Source organism: Salmo trutta, chromosome 3 (assembly GCF_901001165.1).
Source record: "Salmo trutta chromosome 3, fSalTru1.1, whole genome shotgun sequence".
Lineage (NCBI taxonomy): Eukaryota > Metazoa > Chordata > Actinopteri > Salmoniformes > Salmonidae > Salmo > Salmo trutta.
The window spans coordinates 63,600,147-63,613,341 of NC_042959.1; the positions used below are offsets into that span (position 1 = coordinate 63,600,147).

General features: G+C 43.1%; 1 protein-coding gene across 1 annotated transcript in view; it reads left to right on the forward strand.

Moving 5' to 3' along the window:
• Positions 1 to 2,476: 2,476 nt before the first annotated feature.
• The window catches only part of LOC115164159 (uncharacterized), a 35,064-nt gene continuing 24,345 nt past the window's right edge, over positions 2,477 to 13,195 (forward strand). Inside the window, exon 1 of the mRNA XM_029716387.1 lies at positions 2,477 to 3,017. The gene's annotated coding sequence lies outside the window, so the exon portion shown is untranslated. The remainder of the gene's footprint in view (positions 3,018 to 13,195) is intronic.

Consider the following 13,195-nt stretch of genomic DNA (forward strand, 5'->3'; position numbering starts at 1 on the left):
TTGGTGAGAAAGGTAGAGGATCGGATTGTATCCAATGGCCCAATCCAAAATCAACCCCTAGACCCTACCACCTATGCACTTTTGGGGATTTGACAGGTGTTGGCAACATTGTGAAACTTCAAACTAGCCCATCGGTGAGCAAGTGGAGCTATTGCCATATTGCTTACACCTGTCAAATCCCCACAAGTGTGTAGGTTCTGGGGTCGATTTGGGATTGGGACAATGTGCACATGATTTAGCTCGCTGGATGGGTGGAATTCACACTTTACACCAAATGGAATGGTTCCAAAAGTGCATACTCAGTCAACAGGGGGTGCTCAGCTTAAGTGAGTGCATTCAAGCTCAATTTATTGCTCGTGTTCCCTGTTGACTGAGTATGCAATTTTGGAACCATTCCATTCTGAGCAGAGGAACACGGCCATTGTTTCCACAGCCGCGAAGGTCTGCGCACATGACTCATTGACATACCGGATGAAATACAGACCTGGAGCATTACCTATTGCTCCACAAAAGCAATGTCCCTTGCAAAGCAAGGGAAACAACAACCACAACACTTGCATGATAGACTCTACTAGCGCACCACCAACTAGCTAGTGATTCCACATCGGCTACATAAGTGTCCATGTAAAGGACGTCATTCTGCTTGCTAAGTGAGTACCAATTCCTCCTGATTAGGCTTGCTCTGAAGCTCAGACCTTTGCCTTACTAGGACACTTACTAGCCCTCCTGAAGTGTCTTACCAGTTGGCGCCATACAAAAAATGAGCTATTTGCAGGCAGAAGTGGGGACACTTCAGGCTGAGGAGTAATTTTCACACATGCCCAAGTGCTACGCTCACCCATCCAACTTACTCAATAGTGACCCCAGTGCAACTATAGATCTGGGTCACGGAACCATTGTAAAGGATTTCACGCTGCTTGCTTAGCAAGTACCACTTTCGCCTGATTTGGCTCACACGAGGCTCAAACCCAGGATATCTACCTTGCTAGCACACGTGACCGCCCTCCTGAAGTGTCTTACCAGTTGGTGCCATGCAAAAAGCTAGCTATTCGCTGGCGCAAGTGGGGACAGATCAGGCTGAGGAGTAAGTTTCACACACCCCCTAAATCCACAAATTAGACTTTCACATAAATCATTCATTAACGCCAATGGGAGACTTAAAGAAATTTGTTTTAAGGGTACGGATCTCAAGGCTGAGTAACCTTCTCTACAATCATTGGTTAGCTTGTACGAACTTTGAGACCTGTCTTTACACCGATAACCAATCAGTAATGAGTCAAGAATGCCTTGGGTTTTCTCCACATGATCAGTCAAAAGCACACTTCATTCCAAGAAGCTACGCTGATCATCATGGACGCACCCACTTTAAGTTACTGTACCCAAATTCAATCAATCTGTTTCATCCATATGAAGGTGACCGTTTGCTTGCAGGCCTGTCTCTTTTTAAAACAGTTTTTTTACTGATGTTACATTTATTTGGGTCATTGTTCCTCATGATGTCCACACCCAAGGGACATGCTGACTTCAGGGTTAGAGCAAAAAACAAATGTGGATAGCAGTTCTGCAGCACGATGACCACTGTGCACTGTGCATTCTATGATTAGTGTGAAAAGTGCATTTGTTACTTGTATTGACCATGACATCAGCTCCTCACATCTTACCTGCCTTGTGTTATTTGTCCAAAAGACACATTCGTCATTGAACCTCTTACAGATGCCGCCTTGTTCATGAAAATGTCAAATTTGTGGCCTTGTCAAACCAGCTTCTAAGGATAGAGTGACTCGATTTGTTTCTTCTTAAATCACCCGTAAATGGCATATTGGTTTGCAGAACCATGCAGTCCAAACCATCTCAGGTCATACCACTGGCTATCAAGTTTCATTGGAGTTACATATAGTATTACACAATTCCTATTGTTTATGCCATATTGGCCCTCAATTTTTATCTTAGTGGCCAAACCCAATAGGCTTAGTTCTTAACTGGATTGATTTGACAGAAGAATGCTTTACATTAGGGTAGCTTAGTTGTTGGTTAAAGAGTGGTGTGTACAGGTCCTTGACAACCCATGATGTTCTCAACCCTTAATGTAGACTTTTTCTTATCAATAGCACCATTCCAACCTATTGCTTGGTTAAATATCGTGGCTTTGCAGTTGGTTTTGGAATAAACATACCCCAAAAGACAGTGAATAGCAATAACTGGTCTATAGTAAGGCACTTACATGGGGCCCAGACTTGCTCATAGAAGACACGAGTGGTTTCCCTTTCTTTTTTGTACAAATTCAACTATAGGCTTGAAATACTGTCCTTACCAGGACATGGCACGGCATTTTGGTATTTTACTTCACTGGTATGATGTAAAGTGGTGCCGTTGCTGGAGCCCATAAAAAAATAGCCACCATTTTGTCCTCCAGTCCTTCTTGATTCTTGCAACCAAGATGGTGGCCACTAGGCAGAAACAATCCAGGGCAGACCTAAAGCAGGCAGACTGCTGATTGTTGTTGTGATATGTAGACCAACCTAAAGGGCTGCTCTGAAATTGAGATGGGTTTCCACATTCCACATTGGTTCATAACAACACAAGTGAGCAGAGCAACACAGGACAGCAGAGTCGTCGCCTGCACTGCCTGCTTTTGAATGAACGGAGTCATGGCACTCCGCAGTAGCAGCGGTCGTCCCGCACGCATAGCGATCACACAGCCTTGATGCACGCGGCAGGATGTGCGCAGAAGCCCTACTGCGCAGCCATAGAACGTGTAGGGCGGGTACTTACAAGGTTCTCTTTCCTTTTCATTGGTTCTAATAGCATAGAGTCATAAATGTTCCCGGGGTTCGGGCACATTGTGTGATTCGATAAAGAGAAAAACAAGAAAAAAAAGACATTTCTGTAAAACGACAAAATTATCAATATGGTTGTTGTGTTCACGGAAATGTCTAGCTAGGTAGTTACCTAAAGCATCGTGGGACCGTGGACAACAACAGGAGTCCGGACGGCGGCACGCAAAACTGCATTGCCTGGTGAGTGCGGTTCTGAATTGAGTTCTAGATTAGAACCATTGTAGTTTGTATGGTGGTAGCTAGTTAGCTAGCCAGCCCGGAGGCAGTAGATGACAATTGTCAAGAGAACACAAGCACATTTTAAGCATTGCAAGGGATGCCAACATTTCGAGTTATTTTGTTTATTGAGTGGTTAGTTAAATGCATGCTTCTTCAGACATTCTCTGCTTTCTTACGATCTGGCTGGGGCTTCACCCCTACACACTGGGCACAGACCATACGTCAATTCAGCGTACATTCCACGTTGGTTGAATGTAATTTCATTGAAATTACGTGGAAAAAACCTTGATTTAACCGGTGTGTGCCCAGTGGCAATGGGTACGGTCTAACGTTGTTGTAGTTGCTAGTAAAATTATATTAGCAATTCAATACAAACCTACCTGGGGTATATTAATTACGACGATAATGTTGCAAAACGTTTGAAACCGTTCACTCCAACTCAACATTTTTCACCTTCAGTTGGCCTGTTTCGTTCCGTTTGGTTCTTAAACGGTAAACTGTTTCCGTTGCAAGACGTTTTGTGTATTGTTAACCAGAGAATAGCTAAATCAATTTACTTAGATCTAGTTTCACGTTTCCTCAATGTTTGGGAGGTAGAGCTAGGCATGGGTACATGTTGAACTGTGCAACCATTGTAGGTAGGTGTGTGATGGAAATACTGCTACACGTGGATTATTGTCGTAAATTGCTTTTTTTTTTTTCAGTAAACAACCTCAACTGATTCTAGCCAAATTATATTTTATTTCTGCATGTGGAAAGCTGAAACATCGTTTTGTTGTCACCACACAGGGTAGGCCTAGTTACTAATATAAGTATGTCGTTATGTCATATTTATTGGCGTTATTGATGTAATGATGCTAATGTAAGGAAATCAAACACCCTTGCCATTATAAAATTGTGTTTCTGAGTATGCAACTTAACTCACTTGATAAATAGTGCAGATACTTTCAGGCTGCCTTTCTGCTGTTACCAGTGTTCAACTAGTTGTATACACCTTGATGTTATACTAGGTAAATTGTTTCCATAACTAGGGCTGACCGTGGGGACTTGTGAAGAGCAGAATTAACAACCTCTGCATGATCAAGACTGATGCTTTGTAAGATGTTAACCATCGAAGGTGTTCACAGCCATTGTTATGTAAATGACAGCTGAAATGTACCAGTGGCCTAACCTTGGCTCCATGTCAGAGCAGGTCTGTCGGAGCCATGGCCTAGTGAGACACGGGTGCCAACCTGCGTAGATGGAAACAAGTCTGAGCCTTTTGGGTAAAACACTGGGGTAAATCCTCATTGGAAATGCACCACCAGTGCTTGGGTGACACTGACAATATACACTGAGTGTACAAAAGATTAGGAACACCTTCCTTATATTGAGTTGCAGCCCCTTTTGCCCTAAGAACAGCCTCAATTCGTCGGGGCAGGGACTCTACAAGGTGTCAAGTGTTCCACTGGCATGCAGGCCCATGTTGACTCCTAGTTGGCTGGATGTCCTTTGGGTGGTAGACCATAATTGATACACACGGGAGCATGTTGAGCGTGAAAACCTAGCCGCGTTGCAGTTCTTGACCCACTCAAACCGGTGCGCCTGGGACCTACTACCATACCCTGTTCAAAGGCACTTAACTCTTTTGTCTTGCCCGTTCAACCGGGGAATTTCCATCTTATACGCAGTGGTGAATTTAGCATGTAAATCTTGGTGGGGTACACTTTTTCAATGCATGCCAGCAAAGCCACTACAACACTAAACAATACATTAATTGCACAGAAAGCTGTCCCAACACCTTACCACTGCTACACCTGGCTATCAGCGGAGCCTTGTCTATCAGCGATACAGTTCATTCAGCCTTTAAAAAACATAGCTAATATGGCTGACTTGCTTAACCAAATGTGGTTTCTACTGACAACTGAGATGTACAAACCATGGCGTAAGGGGACAACGAGCGGATAAGAGGCAATCCGTAATTGCGATTTAAGACATTAATGAGCGAGCTAGGACAGATGTAGTCAACTATTTGTTCAGCACTTTTGAAATGTATAGCAACAGAATTCAGAACATGGGCCGTTCTTAGTGTTCTCCCTCTACACCAAGTCAGAACCGCAGGATAAATAAAGGGGGTATATAAGCAGACATTGAAAGCTCTTAGAATATTCGATGATTACTTTTCTCTAAAACAGGCTATAGGCTACATGTGCACCACCAAGTTTGAACAGTAGGGGAAATTAAGAGTGGTGAATATACCAAATTATTATGGAGGCACATGGGCTACTAACAGCTTACTACACAACATACACTTAGTATTACTTTCTTAGCTACAGTATACATATCTTCCTGGCATATTACATACATTACACATTTATGCAGCAGCATACAATACATTTTTGGACTCAATTTGTTATCCTGTGCTCACTTGAACAGGAAGGTGGCACGGTGGTCCTTCATGGGCAAATTTTGTCATCAAAGTCTCGCATTCTCTGGATTTATGGTGCTTCAAATCAACTGGGAACTCGGGGGACAACGTTGAATTATGACGTTAGTGATCTTCAGGTTGGAGCTCTAGAAAGAGACCCGACTTGCACTCCGTCTCATTCTGTTCACTCCGGGGCCTAAAACGCCCCATAATTCAATTTGCGATGATTGTACATCCACTAGAAATGTCAGCCCAAACTTAAAATCAATATAAAGAAGCCAACATGCATTCATTTTTACTTAGACATGTAAGTAGGTTAGAAATTGTGCTACTAAAGCACATGACGGTACAAACACATATCGTGAAAGTAATGTTTTTGTTTGGTTAGCTTTTGGAAACGTTAGCTAGTGCGTACAACTTTCCCTGACATCACACTTGTACATTTGTAATTTTTCTTTTACCTGATATCGTCAGATGGCTAGCATTAGATTCTAGCAAAGATATGAAATGCAGTCAAAATTGACTGTTGTGCATATAAAGCACACACAACAACTACCGGTGGTACCATCATGACTGAAACAACCGTGGGGCGAAATAGTGACACATTTCCGGGCATGGGTGGTCCACTTAAAATTCATTCATTCTTCCCTTGCCCTGCAAGTGTCAACTCATCATACGTCATGATATGTCATCAGAAGTGTGAGGGGAGAGGGTGTGTCTTTTAAGTGTTTGAAATGCAGTCTATGCATGCCTCAAAGTAGGGTTCAGTTGCAGGTTGCAGTTCCATCTGGCAGACGCCCCTACGAGTGCACGAGAGCGAGAGTGCACGAGAGCGAGTGCACAAATTTGAGAGCAAATACACTGCTCAAAAAAATAAAGGGAACACTAAAATAACACATCCTAGATCTGAATGAATGAAATAATCTTATTAAATACTTTGTTCTTTACATAGTTGAATGTGCTGACAACAAAATCACACAAATAATCAATGGAAATCCAATTTATCAACCCATGGAGGTCTGGATTTGGAGTCACACTCAAAATTAAAGTGGAAAACCACACTACAGGCTGATCCAACTTTGATGTAATGTCCTTAAAACAAGTCAAAATGAGGCTCAGTAGTGTGTGGCCTCCACGTGCCTGTATGACCTCCCTACAACGCCTGGGCATGCTCCTGATGAGGTGGCGTATGGTCTCATGAGGGATGTCCTCCCAGACCTGGACTAACGCATCCGCCAACTCCTGGACAGTCTGTGGTGCAACGTGGCGTTGGTGGATGGAGCGAGACATGATGTCCCAGATGTGCTCAATTGGATTCAGGTCTGGGGAACGGGCAGGCCAGTCCATAGCATCAATGCCTTCCTCTTGCAGGAACTGCTGACACACTCCAGCCACATGAGGTCTAGCATTGTCTTGCATTAGGAGGAACCCAGGGCCAACCGCACCAGCATATGGTCTCACAAGGGGTCTGAGGATCTCATCTCAGTCCCTAATGGCAGTCCGGCTACCTCTGGCGAGCACAGCCCCCCCCAAAGAAATGCCACCCCACACCATGACTGACCCACCGCCAAACCGGTCATGCTGGAGGATGTTGCAGGCAGCAGAACGTTCTCCACGCCGTCTCCTGACTCTGTCACGTCTGTCACATGTACTCAGTGTGAACCTGCTTTCATCTGTGAAGAGCACAGGGCGCCAGTGGCAAATTCGCCAATCTTGGTGTTCTCTGGCAAATGCCAAACGTCCTGCACGGTGTTGGGCTGTAAGCACAACCCCCACCTGTGGACGTCGGGCCCTCATACCACCCTCATGGAGTCTGTTTCTGACCGTTTGAGCAGACACATGCACATTTGTGGCCTGCTGGAGGTCATTTTGCAGGGCTCTGGCAGTGCTCCTCCTGCTCCTCCTTGCACAAAGGCGGAGGTAGCGGTCCTGCTGCTGGGTTGTTGCCCTCCTACGGCCTCCTCCACGTCTCCTGATGTGCTGGCCTGTCTCCTGGTAGCACCTCCATGCTCTGGACACTACACTGACAGACACAGCAAACCTTCTTGCCACAGCTCACATTGATGTGCCATCCTGGATGAGCTGCACTACCTGAGCCACTTGTGTGGGTTGTAGACTCCGTCTCATGCTACCACTAGAGTGAAAGCACCGCCAGCATTCAAAAGTGACCAAAACATCAGCCAGGAAGCATAGGAACTGAGAAGTGGTCTGTGGTCACCACCTGCAGAACCACTCCTTAATTGGGGGTGTCTTGCTAATTGCCTATAATTTCCACCTGTTGTCTATTCCATTTGCACAACAGCATGTGAAATTTATTGTCAATCAGTGTTGCTTCCTAAGTGGACAGTTTGATTTCACAGAAGTGGGATTGACTTGGAGTTACATTGTGTTGTTTAACCTGTTTAGGATAGGGGGCAGTATTTTCACGGCCGGATAAAAAACGTACCCGATTTAATCTGGTTATTACTCCTGCCCAGAAACTAGACTATGCATATAAACTAGAATATGCATTTTTTTTATTTGGATAGAAAACACCCTAAAGTTTCTAAAACTGTTTGAATGGTGTCTGTGAGTATAACAGAACTCATATGGCAGGCCAAAACCGGAGAAGATTCTATATGGGAAATGCCCTGTCTGACCATTTCTTGTCCTTCTATAGCCTCTTTATCAAAAATAGAGGATCTCTGCTGTAACGTGACATTTTCTAAGGCTCCCATAGGCTCTCAGAAGGCGCCAGAATGGGGAATGATAACTCTGCAGTCCCTGGGCGAAAAACAGTAGGGGTTTTGGAAAGTGGTCGTTCTGAGAACAATGACACTGGTGCGCGCGTGCATGTGAAGACTCCATTTTCTATTTTCAGTGTTTGAACCAAAACAAGGTCTCCCGGTCGGAATATTATCGCTATTTTACGAGAAAAATCGCATAAAAATAGATTTTAAACAGCGTTTGACATGCTTCGAAGTACGGTAATGGAATATTTCAAAATATTCCGTCACGATACACGCCGGCGCGTCACCCTTTGGATAGTGTCTTGAACGCAAGAATGAAACGCAGCTATTTGGATATAACTATGGATTATTTGGAACCAAAACAACATTGGGTGTTGAAGTAGAAGTCCTGGGAGTGCATTCTGACGAAGAACAGCAAAGGTAATCCAATTTTTCTTATAGTAAATCTGAGTTTGGTGAGTGCCAAACTTGGTGGGTGTCAAAATAGCTAGCCGTGATGGCTGGGCTATCTACTCAGAATTTTGCAAAATGTGCTTTCACCGAAAAGCTATTTTAAAATCGGACACCGCGATTGCATAAAGGAGTTCTGTATCTATAATTCTTAAAATAATTGTGTTTTTTTGTGAACGTTTATCGTGAGTAATTTAGTAAATTCACCGGAAGTTTTGGGTGGGCATGCTAGTTCTGAACGTCACATGCTAATGTAAAAAGCTGTTTTTTGATATAAATATGAACTTGATTGAACAAAACATGCATGTATTGTATAACATAATGTCCTAGGAGTGTCATCTGATGAAGATCATCAAAGGTTAGTGCTGCATTTAGCTGTGGTTTTGGTTTTTGTGACATTATATGCTAGCTTGAAAAATGGGTGTGTGATCATTTCTGGTTGGGTACTCTCCTGACATAATCTAATGTTTTGCTTTCATGGTAAAGCCTTTTTGAAATCGGATAATGTGGTTAGATAAAGGAGAGTCTTGTCTTTAAAATGGTGTAAAATAGTCATATGTTTGAGAAATGGAAGTAATAGCATTTCTAAGGTATTTGAATATCGCGCCACGGGATTCCACTGGCTGTTGACTAGGGTGGGACGCAAACGTCCCATCTAGCCCAGAGAGGTTAACACCTTTCGGGAACAGAATATGCTCTACAGTGAGGATGGGGTCTATCCAAATTATCTTGGTGCCTGGACCCTGTCCTCACATTTCAAGGATACGCAAAGACATTGACTAATCACTCCAAGTCCCACTCAGGTAATCCCTACCATAACAATACTGATTTATCATACTGCAGTCCCGCAACAGGGAACCGTCATTGACTCTTGTTTTAACCCACGTCCTCGCTCGAGGCATAGATCCAATTCTTCAGTTCAAGACAATCTTGTACCTATACCAATTCAAACCAATCCTATGGTATTTTAATATAAGCGGTAACCTACTGATCATAGCATACTTGTATTAGAGACTCCATCTGACCTTTAAATCCTGCAGCTGCTGTTTTGAATTAGTTCATGTAAATACCAGAAGGTTGATTTAAAAAAAATCTGGCTACTCAATCCAATGTGGACATTCTGGTAATTTCTGAAACTTGGTTGAATAATTTTGTGCTGGTCTTTGTCTGGTTTTAATGTTTACAGATCGGACAGAATTGGCAGCGGTGGAGGTTAGGCATGCAGATTTTAGGGAATATTCAGAGGTGGAAACTTTCCGTGGGAATTAACAGGAATATATGCAAATTAATATTAATACCATTTAAATGTAGATGTTTTTTGCGTTTTGATATATTTACCATATCATATGGAAACAGAAACCTTTTACCTTTTTTATAAGTAGACATCATTGCAAATTGTTAAATCCTTCCAATAGAAATAAAAACTATTTACGAATTGAACTTTAATTAAATGAGTTGACTCTTCACATGGGATGATTTCACTGAACAACAAAAGGGAATATTGAATTATCCCCAATGATCCATCGCATCTCCCAAAATCATTTTCAACATACATCTGTAAAATGATAGTCTCGAAACTAAAGCTTTAGTTGTCTTCCTCTCAGGCTTCCATGTCTTCTCCCTGGACCTCCTCAATGTCCACCTCTTGAACATCAGACTCTGAGGCCTCATCTTCACTGTCACTTTCCAACCTTGTTGAGGATGGCTCATTGTCAGGCTCAAAAAGCCTCAAATTTGCCCGGATGGCCACCAATGTTTTCAACCCTTGTATTAGTCAGCCTGTTGCCTGCTTTTGCCTGTTCCCAAACAAGACCAGTTGCGCTCTGAGGCGGCTGATGTTGGTGGGATTTGGGGGGTGATGGAGGCAACAGGGGAAAGAGCCGCAGATCCACAAAGTCCCTTCCACCAGGTGGCTGATGAGATATGTTGGCACGACTGCCATATTGCATCTCCATCCCAAAGCCCTTACTTGGAAGTGTACTTTGCCAGACTGCCAAGAACCTTGCCCTCATCCAGGCCAAGGTGGCGAGACACGGTAGTGATGACACCATAGGTTTTGTTGATTTCTGCACCAGACAGGATGCTCTTGCCAGCATACTTGGGGTCCAGCATACTTGGGGCTTCAGGCAGAAGTCTTCACACTTTTTGATGCGTTTCAGAACTGCAGTTTCCTCTGCTTGGAGCAACAGTGAAAAGGGCAGGGCAGTACAGATTTCTTCTCTTACATCTGCAAGCAGAGTCTGAACATCAGACAGAATGGCATTGTCTCCCTCAATCCATGCAATGGCTACTGCTATAGGTTTCAGGAGTTTCAGGCTGCTTACCACTCTCCCAAAATACATCTTCCAGGAGGATCCTCTTGATGGGGCTATCCATATCGGCAGACTGTAATATGGCCATTTCTTGGAGAGACTCCTTCCCTTCCAGGAGACTGTCAAACATGATGACAACACCACCCCAACGGGTATTGCTGGGCAGCTTCAATGTGGTGCTTTAATTCTTCTCACTAGGTGAGGGTTATTGCCGCTATAACTTGATGACCCTTCACATACCTTACCATTTCCTTGGCTTTCTTGTAGAGTGTATCCATTGTTTTCAGTGCCATGATGTCCTTGAGGAGCAGATTCAATCCATGAGCAGCACAGCCAATTGGTGTGATGTTAGGGTAGGACTCCTCCACTTTAGACCAAGCAGCCTTCATGTTTGCAGCATTGTCTGTCACCAGTGCAAATACCTTCTGTCGTCCAAGGTCAGTGATGACTGCCTTCAGCTCATCTGCAATATAGAGACCAGTGTGTCTGTTGTGTCTGTGCTCTTGTAGAATACTGGTGAGGGGTGGAGATTATGTAAATAATTATTTCTTGCCCACGAACATTCGACCACCCATCAGATGATTGCAAAAGTCTGCTTTCTCTATGATTTGCTTGACCTTCACTTGAACTCTGCATCCAGCAAATTAGTAGATAAAGCATGTCTGGTTGGAGGGGTGTATGCTGGGCGAAGAACATTCAGAAATCTCTTCCAATACATATTGCCTGTGAGCATCAGAGGTGAAACAGTTGCATGCACAGCTCGAGCAAGACACTAATCATAATTTCTCTGACTACATTGCTCAATTGAGTCAAAGAAACTATTGATTCCAGGAGGACCATGAGCTGTTGCTATCGATAAGGTGTCTGATTCATCATTTTCACCTCGAATAGAAGTAGAGGGACTTTTGCCAGAGTTTGCTTGTTGTGAGCGCTGAGGGAACTTTATGCACTTGGTGATTCTGCATCTTTGTTGCATTCCTCACATATGATTTGGCACAGTATTTGCAAATGTACAGAGCTTTTCCTTCTACATTAGCTGAAGTGAAATGTCTCCACACATCAGATAGTGCCTGTAGCATTTTCCTATAAAGATTAGAGGGAACAAAGAGTAAAAAAACAAATAAATTCCATGTACAGATAAATATTTGAGCAGTTAGCTTAAACAACTCCTTTTGTAACGATAAATGTTTTAAAATGAAACGTATGGAAACAGATGAATTAACACTCCTCGGTTAGCAGGCTTGAGCGAGCTAAAACCCACATGGTTGCAAAAACTAACTAGCAGAAATTAAGTTAGAAATTATTTAATCACACTTTGGTGTAGGCTACTATTTACAAGTTAACAAAAAATCATGTTTGTCATATAAAATATATTCACCCACCTAGTATTGTAATCAAAACTAGAGCTCGACCGATTAATCGGAATGGCCGATTTAATTAGGGCCGATTTCAAGTTTTCATAACAATTGGTAATCGGTATTTTTGGCCACCGATTTGCCGTTTTCTTTTTTTATATATATACTTTTTGTACACCTTTTTATTTAACTAGGCAAGTCAGATTAAAACCTCTTACATCTAGACGTTCCGCTAGCGGAACACCTGCTCCAATATCCAATGATGGGCGTGGCGCGAAATACAAACTCCTCTAAAATCCGAAAACTTCCATTTTTCAACAATATGACTATTTTACACCATTTTAAAGACAAGACTCCTTTATCTAACCACACTGTCCGATTTCAAAAACACATCGACAACAGCCACCCTTGAAGCATCGTTACCCATCGCTCCACAAAAGCCGCGGCCCTTGCAGATCAAGGGAAACAACTACTTCAAGGTCTCAGAGCGAGTGACGTCACCGATTGAAACGCTATTAGCGCGCACCCCGCTAACTAGCTAGCCATTTCACATGGGTTACACCAGCCTAATCTCGGGGGTTGATAGGCTTGAAGTCAATAACAGCGCAATGCTTGAAGAATTGCGAAGTGCTGCTGGCAAAACGCACGAAGGTGCTGTTTGAATGAATGCTTACGAGCCTGCAGCTGCTTACCACCGCTCAGTCAGACTGCTATATCAAATCATAGACTTAATTATAACATAATAACACACAGAAATACGAGCCTTAGGTCATTAATATGGTCAAATCCAGAAACTATAATCTCTAAAACAAAACGTTTATTCTTTCAGTGAAATACGTAACCGTTCTGTATTTTGTCTAATGGGTGGCATCCCTAAGTCTAAATA